Here is a 12,447-nt window from a genome sequence, read left to right on the forward strand (position 1 = left end):
TTAAAAGGACTGGAAAGTAGAGTTTAGAATGAAAGACAATGGCTTGAGGAAATAACCATGGGTTGGGCGGAAAAAATGTTTAATGAATTGAGGATGACTTTCAGGAGGTTTCTTCACATGGAACACTCACATGATTACTTTTCATACCTGCAGCCAAGTGAGATTTGCTGTGGATGTCAGTGACACCAGCTCTGTCTGTAATTCATGCTTGGTGGCTCTAAATTACCACATTCTGCCTATTTCACGTACAGATGTGTGTCAGAAGCAATATAATGAAACAATACAGCGGAATGGCTCAGGGGGTCAAATTAAACACACAGGTCTTCCACTTCCTTGCATGAAAGCAGAAACAGTTGAAATATGTATTGTTCCCTTTCACAGCTACTCACATTTTGAAGTCAGTAGAAAAACAAGCCCTTACACACCCTTATATACAGGAAATAGTTGTGGGAACTGCTGTTTGGTGGTAGCTGTTTGCTGGTCTATGCTGAAGAGTGGGCTCTGTGGGCACTGTGCAGCCATACACACAATTTGGGTCGTTCTCTGTGCTGCTACACTGATGCCCAGATGTGACCAGGAAGATGCAGCCATCTCCATGGAACCCCCTTTTCCCACTGTTACCCTGGAAGGACATCATGTTTGAGCAAACAGATATGAATGACTCTGCTTTCTAAAGCTATAACTTCCTGGGGACTCACAGATCATATCCAGATTTAATTTGCTTCTCAAGTCTCAACAAGCCACTGCTCAATTACAAAATCTGCTTTGTCAAATGCCCGAAGGATAATTACAACACTTTCTGTGCTTTCAATAAGATATGTTTCTATAGCAGAAATACTTTGACTAATTGTACATAGAAAAATTAATTTCTGAAGTAGCATTAAAAAAAAAGAAATATAAGTCTACATTAGAGCAAATTACCTTCCACACTAAACAATCTTTTTTCTTTCAGTTTGGCTGGATTTTGAAGTATTATGCTGCATTTAAACTTTCTAGCTTTACCTGCTTTGAGTTACCCAAGCAGATTTTCTAGTCAGTCCTGTCTTGTAGCTCCAAACTTGTAAATTTAGTTTTCTTACCTGTCCCAAAGACACTTCACTCTGAAAACAACCATAAGTGTTTTCACTTATGGTGAAAATAGAAAGCTATTTTAAGAGAGAAAAGGGAAACTTACAAATAAAATACTGGCTCTAGTATTGTATTTATTACTGCATTGTCTTAGTGTCAGAAATTAGGAGAGGACATTGTTTATTAAAAGAGTACAATCACGGGAAGGATAAACATCTGATTATTGCTTCTGAGGTCTTCCATAACTCGGTACAGATCACTCTGTGGAGGTGACAGCCACAGTTAAATCTGTGAGGATCAGAGCAATAGCTGTGCTGTCCCTGGGAGACTCTGCCACTGCAGTTTTCCAAACACTACAAACCTAAGGAAAGTTGTCTTCTGAGTTAGTTCAATTCTGAAAATAGTCATAGCTGAAAAATTACAGTGAAAAAACCCAGTTGCTTTTACGCAACACCGCCTTTGTTTTTATGCAGAGTACCTCCATAGCCTAAAACCTTTCTGTTTGATCAAATCTTTCCTTTCAGGAAGTCCAGTTCCAGTGCTCCAAGGAAACATGTCATTCACAACAGCATTTTAGAAAGGGAAAACTCTAGAAGTGTGTATTTTACTCTGAATCAATTGCTTGGCTAGCTAACGTTTCTAACTGCAGACAGAAAAGGTTCAAACTCCAACCTCACTAGGCACTAATAGAGATAATTTCTGTAAACATTATTCTATTTATTTACACAAGTACTCATTAAAAATATCTCTTCTCTTATTGCAGTTTGTGAGAATAATGTAACCAGAAAGAACCAGGAATTTTGCTTCCAGCAAAGCAGTAAATGGGAAAAAAACTACATCTAACATGTTATAAGTTCCACTAGGATACCAGACAAAAATAAATAGATAATATGTGAAAGTGAGTGTTTATCAGGAAAATATATCTTAATGGTTATATCATTTCAGCCATTTGACTGAAATGTAGCTAAGCATGTACCTCTTTCTTTCTGGTGTCATGTTCTTTCCCTGAAACAAATTAATTGGCTGCTGTTACATGTAGCATTTTGTTTGACTACAGCCACATTATCAGGTCAATGTTTCAAACCATAAACATGCAGCATAATGCAGCACCATATATTCTGATAAGGAAATGCACTTAGAACTAAGGGCAGGCAGTTCTGCATACACTGATGCATGAAGTGCTCATGTGAAACAGATCAATAAAGGTTAGGCAAAGAGGAGAGCCATATGCCAGCTCCATCAGACCTGCCAAATTACTGCTCCACTGGGAAGGCAGCTCAGCTGCCTTCATGATAATTCACAGTTTGTGAGTTACATACTCAAAACAGGATTTCGGAAGAACTTATGGCTATGAGTTTCCCATCTTCTGCACTATATTTCTTATACCCTACCTCAAAGTGGTGCACCATACTTAAATGAAACTTTTCTGAAAAATATACACATACATGTTTACATGACTCCATGTAAAGTCTCTTTGATGGCAGAACACAGCAACTCCTAGCAGGAGCAGCAAGAAGGAAGAAGCTGCAGCACTAACTTGTTAGAACAGAGTTTGAAGCTAGATTTCAGCTTAGATTTTTTATCACAGTGGTATTGATACCACAGGTTGTTTTGGAGGGGGATACAGGAGGAAGGGAGATTTGCTGATTTGCCCTTTAACAGCTGGGGTACATTATGCTAAAAAATTCTGTGTTACTGCAGTTGTGCTAATTGAAAAATAACTCTACTCTTACTATGCCAAAGATAGCCATAAGTCTGTAAGGAGCTTAGAACAGTCTAGACAGGTAAGTAATGCTGGCTTTGTAACACAACAGAAAAGTGTGTCTGGGCTAGGTAAATGCAGATTCTGGGGTCTTTAGTGAAAACACTGCAGTCAAGATTTCTTTGTGACTTTGAGCATCGAATTTGGAACTCTTCAGTGAAGGGTAATTATAGTACTCTGAATATTTACTTATGTTTCCTTTAAAATTAATAACTGTGATCTCCTTCGGAGCACCCCTAGGATTCAGAGGTTACTCTGAGACACACTATGGAGGAGCCTGTCTGTCTCCTTATGTACATGGCAGCTCAGCTGGGAATCACACTCCCAGTTTAGGGGCTGAATTTACTTGTCTAAAGTTAGGGAGTGAGATTGTTGTCCTCATCTCTTCCCGTCTCTTGCTCCCAGATTGGTTCTGAGCCATGCTGAGCACCCCTTTTGCAAAGCTGGGCTGAAGCTTTTGCCCAGACAACGAGGTTCTCTGGTCCAGTGGTGACTACATAAAATTTACAGGGCTCTCCCATTTCTGTCCAAGATTGTTCTCTGCAAAGACCACCTGTGACACCCCTGGCTGGAGGAAAACCAACTCAGAAAACAAAAGACATTCTTCACTTTAGTAAGTTTTCTAAGCACATACTGCAGGTGATATAAAACCATTAAACTTGTGCTTAAACTTATTTGCTTGCTTAAATCACTCTCCTGTCCTGTTTTAAGCATGCATACAGGATGAAGTACCTGACTGAGCACTTGGCTGAAAACCAAAGGATTGCTCCTGTGTGGTACTTCTGCACAGAAAAGGGGGATATGATAACAAAGTTCTGCTCAGTTATTGCAAATATCTGCTTGCAATTCTATATTAAGTGCGTGAGTCATGCCTTGATTTCCATACAGTATGCCATCGAGTTTCATGAGCTGCTTACACTGCAGTGTACTGGGTCTCAACCTGGTATGGTGAATCACCTTCCCTCTGGGGAGTGTGTGCAAAACCTTCTTCGTCAGGGAAGCACTTGCAGAGCCCCTGACAAGCCACATGCGTTTGGAGACCTTACATGTTCTTACTGCACGTCAGATGTTCAGACATTTCAAGCCCATGTAACCTTACTCTTCTTATGAAATTCAGGGAATGGTCTCCATTTTTAAGAAGTTAGACCTTAGTATATCATAATAATTAATTCTGTTGCATATTATGGGGCTGTACAGATTCATCAGGATTGAAGAACAGTCTGAAGACATGTGCTTTGTCATAAATTTTGAGTAACTCCTCAGTGTTTACTCCAAATGCTCTCATGTACCTCAGAAATGAAAACAGATAAAAATAATGTGAGTTGGATATTATTTCATGGAGTAGAGGAGAAGAAAAAAGAAAAATGACAGATCAGAAACAGACTCAGGCAAGAAAGAGTACATTTTGTGCTTTTCCATTCTCTTTATTCAAGCAGTTCTCAGCTACACTATCCTGGCTTCAAAGGACAAATTTTAGAGATTTTTCTGCTGCTCATGCTGATGAGTCAGATATGGTTTGCTTTATGACAGAATTAATTGCTTTCTTGATCTGTCATGTCTCTCTTTCCTATCAGAATTCTAATTATAAAATCCAAAGCCCTGCATTTCCAACTATTCAAAGTTCATCAGCTCTGCAGTTTGTGTTAATGAGCTCAGTTTCTTGACTTCACTCCTGTAATCTTATACTAACTGGGAGCCTGAACCATTACCCATTTTTAGGAACAGTTATCAACATGCACTTACTTTTGGAGATGCTTAGAGTTTTCTTTTCTCAGAAAAGCTAATGGTTATTATGTCAGCTGACCTTGTTGCTCTGTTCAAAAACCCTGCACTCACCTATCAGAAGCATGAACACCACACAAGGTGGGTTCATGGAAGAGTCTGCCTTTGCTGAAACTTTTAAAGGAAACAAATGGAAGGAGGGGCCCAACCTCCTTCACCTTTCAGTGGCATCTGAGGATCTAAATACCTTCAGATTTTTTTTCAAAACCCAGTCCATATTGCATCTCTCTGTAAAAAAATATCCCTGCATGGATTGCCAAGTGTGATTAGGGGATTATGCATTAAACCGAGTATCATCACCTTCTGTCAGCTCAAAGCTGAGGCTCAGCTTCCGTTTGCATCTGCAGTGTGTAGAGTCATACAATTAGTTTCTATGTGTGTGTGGGAGTAACAGTGGAAGAGGAAGAGATTTGATTTACTGCATTGCACGCAGCATTTCACCTCATGTTTAGATCACCCTGCCTCCGTGCAGGGCCTGATCATCCTCTCCCTTCCTGAGTCACACCAGTGGAGCTAATCTGCTCAGGCTCCTCCATTTCACCAGTCAGTGCTACAGTCACTCAGAAGTAACCATTTACAATCTCATAGGAATTAGACATGTAAAAAGAATAAGCTTTTTGCTACATGGAGACATCCTCTTTGCCCTCAACCCTCAGTGAATGGTTGAAAGCGTGTTTCCTTTAAAGACTACCCATGTGGAAGGGGTCACATGATGTATAAGAACTTAGCAAAAGTGTGTCTTTTCCCCTAACGTGGAAAGCTGGAATAACCTGTGAAACACTGAGTAATTCTTGCAGTGTTGGCAGAAGCAGGGAGTATTTTACTCCTCCCAGCCTAAAGTGTCCTGCCAAAATGACCAAATAAAAAGTAATTTCTCCCTGCTGATTTCCACTCTACCTAGAGTCAGCTAAGATTTCATGGCTGCTTGGCAGTGTTTTCTGGTATGGCTTGTGCAGGTGCATTTATTGTCAGTAAAACACTGATGCTGTCAGTGCAACTCATATTAATTATCCAAGTAAAATAATCATATCAGAAAAACACTTCTTCTCCTGGTATACATTTTCATCAAAACATTCTAGCAATCCAAATATTCCTTACCTCTTTTACATTTAAGTGGACACATTGTGTTTTGTATCTCAGTGTATTTTTGTTGCAGTGAAATTACTGACAAAACACAGTATCTCATGCATTTAATTCTCATTACCATCGCTAGGATCTGCACAAGGTTTGTAAGATTTGCAGGTCCTGTGCCATGTGGGAATGTACTGGTTACCTTGTAGATACCAAAGCAGACTCCAAACTGTAACCAAGGGGAAAAAAAAAAACAACAAAAAAAACCCAACAAACACCAACAAAAACAAACAAACAAAAAAAAACCACCAAAAAAACCCCATCCTCAGGACTAGAAAGCTGTAAATCAGCCAAGAGCTGTGAGATGTAAAACAGAACTACCCAGACTGAAGGTCGTGGTCATTCTTCTCTGGAATTACTCATACATATGGGTGTATCTGTATAAAAATCAGTGTAAACCTTACAGAGATAAGCATCACTAACTCCTCCTTTGGGTAGCATTAGTTTTCCTGCAGTGACAATGCTTCGCACTTGTTTGTAGACAGCTGGAGACTAGAGTGCCACAGCCCCCTTGTTCCAGCACCTCTCCTGATTTTCAGCTTTTTCCCAGCCCACAGGTGGTCAGGAGAAAGATCACAGACTCATAGATTATGCGGAGTTGGAAGGGATTATCAAGATCAACTCCTGGCCCTGCACAGGACACCCCAAGAGTCACACCATGTGCCTGAGAATGTTGTCCAAATGCATGAAGCACCTCTGTCCCTGTTTGTGAGGTGACCATCTTCATCCTGTAATGGGTTGATGTTATTTCTACATTGCCTTTTGCCATTAATATATTTGAAAAATCTCTTTTTAGATGAACCCCAGCACTTCAGCTCACTGGAAGAGTAACATAGGAGGAACAAGATCACCTTTTGTTTACTCTGGAGGAGGAAAGACTGAGTCATGTTCAGATACATCTCATGTTTAATAGCTTGCTGTGCCATCTGTGTGACTGCTACTCAAAAGCCTTTCGATCCAGGTTTATTCTTGGCACACCCTAAGTACTACTGCTGGCAAATAGGTTGCTTGGAAGCCCCTCAGCCAGATTAAAATGTTATTTTTGATATTTTTAGATTCAGGTAATACATGAATCCACAGCGCTGCTTTTCTCTGCTTGATAATATTCTGGCTTTATCCTGATAAACAAAGCCTGAGCAAGATGAAGCTGTGCTGTATGAGATAGGTGGCAGATAGGATGTGTGGGACAGTTCTTCCTCTGAGCAGATTGGAGAATGAAGCAAGAAGAAGGGTGAAGGTAGGGTATAGGTGTAAGACAACAAAGGGATGTTTGTTAGAGATTTCTTTGTGCATATAGATCCAGCCAGTCCAGCAGTAACAGCAGCGGTCATCACTCCTTGTCACTGTCCTGTTGCCCAACAGCTGTTCTTACAATCTGGAGTGGCAAAGAGTTACGTGGTTATGGCATTTGTGTTTGGTCCTCTTGCCATTACTTAAGCATAAGCAGGAAATGTGCAGGAGACGGAAACGTGGTCAGGCCTGTTCGAATGAATATAAAGATGTTGTAGGGTGAGTAGAAATGAGACAAGGAAGGCCAAGGCATGACTCGAATTAAATCTGACCAAGGATGTTGAGAATTGTCTGAAATTCAATAAGGGTAAATGCGGAGTCCTGCATGTGGGGAGGAATAACCCTGGGCACCAGGAGAGACTGAAGTCCAATCTTCTGGAAAGTAGGTCTATGGAGAAGGACCTGGATGTCCTGGTGGACAACAAGCTGTCCCTGAGCCAGCAGTGTGTTCTGGGGACCAAGAAGGCCAGTGGGATCTGGGGGTGAACTAGGGAGAGCATTGCCAGCAGGTCAGAGAGGGGATCCTACTCCTCTACTCAGCCCTGGTGAGGCACATCTGAAGTGCTGTGTCCAGTTCTGGGCTCCTCAAGACAGACGTGGAGCTCCTAGAGCAGACCCAGAAAAGGGCAACAAAGATAAATAATGGACTGGAGTATCTCTCTTAAGAGGAAAGGCTGAGGGAGCTGGACCTCTTAAACTTCAAGAAAAGACGACTAGGAGAGGACCTCATCAATGTAGAAGTATCTAAAGGGAGGGTGTCATAGAATGGACCAGACTCTTTTTGGTGATGCTGAGCAATAGGACAAGAGGCAAAAGGCAGAAACAGATGCACAGAAAGTTCAACCCGAATATAAGGAAGAACTACTTTTCTGTGGGGGTGAAGGAGCACTGAACAGATTTCCCTGAGAGGATGTGGGGTATCCCTCACTGGAGATATTCTAGAACTGTCTGGACACAATCCTGTGCCATGTGCTCTGCGATGACTCCATGGGAACAGAGAGGTTGGACAAGATGACCCCCTGTGGTCCTTTCAAACGTGACTCATTCTGTGATTCTGTGAATGACTTGCTTTCTTCTGATGTCAACAGAAGGGCTACAAGCTTTGCTGGAAGCTTCCAGCTTTCAGAGCTCCTGCTCCCAGGACACTGCTCAGCAACTTCCTTGACAGACCTCTTCTTTCTGCTCAGGACAAGCAGAGAAGTCCACATTCCACTGCTGTCCAGATATAGCATAATCCTTACTTCCTTTCCTGCTCCTTTGAAAGGACAGGGTGTACAGTTTTGAACAGACAGGTCTCTCCCCTGGTAGGTCTGACTGAGTCCCTTCTTTCTATCCAGAGATTTTCCAAAAAAAGACATGTGGGAACAGCTACAGTTTTCTGATGACCTTCTTGCCAATACTATGCAGCACCTACTGTAGTTAGAGGGATACCAGGGTGTCTGACACAGAGAGCAAACTGGGGAAAAAGAATGTGATGCCATGGTTTTACCCACCAGCCAGCCCCTGGGGCTTAGGATGGTTTTGTCCTGGTGGATTTCTGGAAAAAAAAGCCAATCAAAAGTTCTAGTAAAGCCTCTGCTAATTACATATTTAAGAAAACATAAGAGAAGGTGGTTGTGCAGTTGAAATTGGTAGCCACGTAGGAGAGGTGTCAGGCCCCAAGTGGGGCCAGGCCTCCCTCCTCCCCCGGCCCTGGGCCAGGGGCAGGTGTGGCACTGAAGCCTCCCTTCTCTCCTGTAAGAGAGTAGAGGAAAAAACTTTAGAGAAAGACTGACTACCTGGACAAGACTGCTGCAGAAGGAATTCTGGCAGAGAGATATGGAACCTCCAAGGTCAAAGCTGGCAGCAGCAGGAGAGAGAAGTTTGAAGGTGGGGCTGCTTCTTCCCCCTTTCTTGCTCTCTCTCCCTCCCTTCAGCAGGGAAAAGACTGAAAAATAAATCCCTGCCACCTGTGGCAGATTATTAGGGTGAGGAGACCCCATGCAACTTGTAGAGGAGCTTACATTGAAGTAAGTAAGCTCAGATGCACAAGGAAGCTGAGACTTCATGAGAAGGCCTGAAATGAAACAAGAGTCCTGCTGGAGGCTTGTAGGCCATGGAGAGAGACTTACACTGGAGCAGAATGGCTCGGGTAAGATGTTGGGATCCAAGTGAGGGATCCACACTGGTGCTGGAGATTTGTGACCCTGAGAAACAGCAGGGAATGGAAGACCTGTTGTCTGAGAGATGGACTTACGTCAGAGAGGTCTATCAAGGACTGTTCTCCCATGGGAAGGGACCCCACAGGAAACAGGGGTGGACTCAAAAAACATTATCCCCTGTGATTCTGTGGTGGAGATCCATAGTAGGCAAGTGTCCCCTTGCAGTACATGGAAGACCCTTCAGAGCCTGGGTGACTCCCCAGCCTCCGGTCTTAGCCGCAGTGAGGTAGGCCCAGCCCTGAGGCCAACATAGAAAAGAGGGAGAAAAAGAAACAGTTTCAGATGCAACGAATTGGAGTTGTTGTCCTAGAAGGGCTTTAGAGTGTTGCAAAGGTATTTAAAAAACCTGGAGTTCCAGAAAGAGAGAAAAAGACTGCTTCTCCTCCTGAACTGATACAAAGTGGGGACGGGTACCTTTATAAATATATAACACTTATAACTAATTAGAATTGTGGTAGATTTAGTTCCTTAGATTTTATCTTGCTAGTAATAAATCCCTAATATTATTCTACCCAATCAGGTCTCTTCTGTCTGCATAAACCTTCTCTCAACTTCTAGTAATTGTGTGGGGGGTGAGAAAAATTGACCCAGAGCAAACCCATGACAATGGAGGATTTATCCTTGACCATAATATGTGGAGGAATTAGAATTTTTTACTACCTGTTTTTTCCTGTGAACTTGAATGGATTACTCCTTATGGGGTTCAGTTTCCAACATACATGTGTCCACTGAGATAAAAAAAAGTCCGGCGATATTTTTGTCATCTGTCTACCTTTTTAAGAATTTTAAAAGACTTGTTGCAGCAGTGTGAACATGTTAGGTGCCTGGAGAGATGATTCCTTCATGCTGCTGTATTGCTGAAGATCAAAACAAGGTAAATAGAGGAGGGTGTGCTGGAAATAAATTTGTAATACAACCTGAATTATCTGACAGTGCTGTCAGGAAGATATTTCTGCTGTCCAGAAATACTTTTTAGTTTTTAAGAAGAGAGGAGTGCTAACAAAATGAGAAAAGAATACTCAGTTCCTACTGCACCTCATATTGTGAGCCGTCAAAGCACCCATGAGGTTTTGGATCCCTAATGCCCCTCCTTTTACTGCTGGTTAAAACCCTGCTGTGTGCTAGCCATGTGACATGTGCAGTGGATGAGAGGGATGCCATCATCTGCAACAGGTATGGTCTGTCCCTGCAAGAGGTGGTGGCAGGAAAGCTGAAGGACAGCATCAGTGTTGTGGCAGCTAGCTGCTGCCTTTGTGGGTTTTCCAGGGAATTCAGCATGTGCTGGCTTAGGGAAAGATGCCCATCTGGTGTAGTGGGGGACTGCAGGCTGCCTCCAAGACTTCTAAAGGTATTTGCTATGCCTCTTATATTACTTGAGCTATATTGTAAGAGTCTGCCATGACCTTTAACTGCTTAGAAATATTGTTTCCATGCTGTTGAACTTCCCTTCTGAGCTCAGAGATGTTGGAAGCGTTATTTATGTAAGGCTGATTTTTTTCAAACAGGTATTAATGTTGCATCACTGTAATCTTGCTAACTGTGTAAGATTTTAGAAGTTTTCTCTCTCATTAAAATTTACTCAGATTTCTCTTTTATTCTGAAATGTGGGAATTTCCAAATACACTATGGCTCAAATACTTTGGAAAATGTCACATCTTCCTTGCTTGAGGCAAACCTGTGGTTCCAGTGTTCTCAGCTTCCTTTTGCTTTCCCACGCCCCCTCCAATGCAGGTGATGGATGTGCCTCCTTGACACTTTTTCTAAGCCATGTCTTTGCCAAACTGTGCTACTGCAGCAAAGCTGCAGCACTTCAGGCTTTTCCTGGAGGCTAAGCCACCAAGGTCCTTTACCACCACTTCTACTGCTCTTTTCCAAATTCTGTCAGCAGCAGAGATGTGCAGGACAGAGCAGCTGAGCACAGTGTAATGTCTCTGGTGTAATGCCAAGACCCAGACTTGGTGAAGTGCCCTGCTTAGGCTGAAGCACCTTCTCAACACAGCCCAGCATATGATAACTCGCCTGCTCTTCTCCTGAAATTGCTTCCTACGTTACCACTTCCCAGGCCTCCTCTTGCTGAACTGATGTTTCTTCTGGCTGCAATTTTCTCATGTTTCTTTTTATTAAACTTTGCTTTCCACCCATGTACTTTGTGCCTTTTATTTTTCTCTACCCTTGATCCTGATGCCTGTTGCTTTGCATTAAATTGCTGCTCTCATCAGTTCTAAGTAATCCTCCCAAGTATCAAATCTCATTACACCGTGGTTGTTTCTTCTTCTGAATCATCAATGAGGATGTTAAATAGAACACCTCCTGACACCTATCCCTGTGCCATCGTATCGTACAAACACTTCCCGGTTTGCTATATCATCACCTATCATTTTGTTCCGGTCCTTCAGCCAACTTTGAAATGAGATTGTTCCTTCCAACCCTGATTTACATTAATTTATCAGAGAGACATTCCATTAGTATGTCAAGTGTTTCACTGCAGTCCAAATCTGGTTGGTTTTGCTCTCTTGCAACTATGCCCTCTAGTACTTTTTTTGGTTTGGATTCTTTCAAAATGAGAATGCCAATAATATTGTCAGGTAACACTCATTGCTCACTGCTCAGGGGGTTTTGGCCATCTGTGTAATCTGTATTTCACTTCTATGTTAAGACTCAGCCAGTCTTTCCAGTGACAAAGCTTATTCAGTACAATTATCAGGTACAGAGTATTGTTTCTTAAGCATAAACTACTTCCCAAGGGCCGATGTCTCCATCAGCAGAGTCTGTTTTTGTGGATAGACACCTTTATCAGCGGTACCAGATTTAATATTGCACCCAGGCTCCTCATATTTTTGGTGATAGCTGTCCCTGATGAGTAATGCAGGGCTCTTTTTAACGGGACATCATTTTGTTCTCTGGTAGGCACTAATAAATAACAAGGGTTTTGAAGTGGAAATGGAAAGAGAATTGAATAATATTTCTTTGTGTTCTGGTGTGAGAAATTTGATATGTTTTTCATAGTCAGCAAGAAAAAACACACCCAGGTTTTATTCTCCTATTTAGCAAGAAGACCATGTATAATTAAAACACTGTCAGGTGCCTTCCTATTTAGCATGCTAACACATCATGCAGGGCACTCAGGCTGCCTTGAAACTCTCTACACTTGTTAAAACATAAACATTGTATCCAAATAATAGCACAATTACCAGTGTTGAGAACATCCTTCAT

This window comes from Empidonax traillii, unplaced genomic scaffold (genome assembly GCF_003031625.1).
Source record: "Empidonax traillii isolate 1590-97213 ecotype Southwest subspecies unplaced genomic scaffold, ASM303162v1 scaffold116:size1738432, whole genome shotgun sequence".
Lineage (NCBI taxonomy): Eukaryota > Metazoa > Chordata > Aves > Passeriformes > Tyrannidae > Empidonax > Empidonax traillii.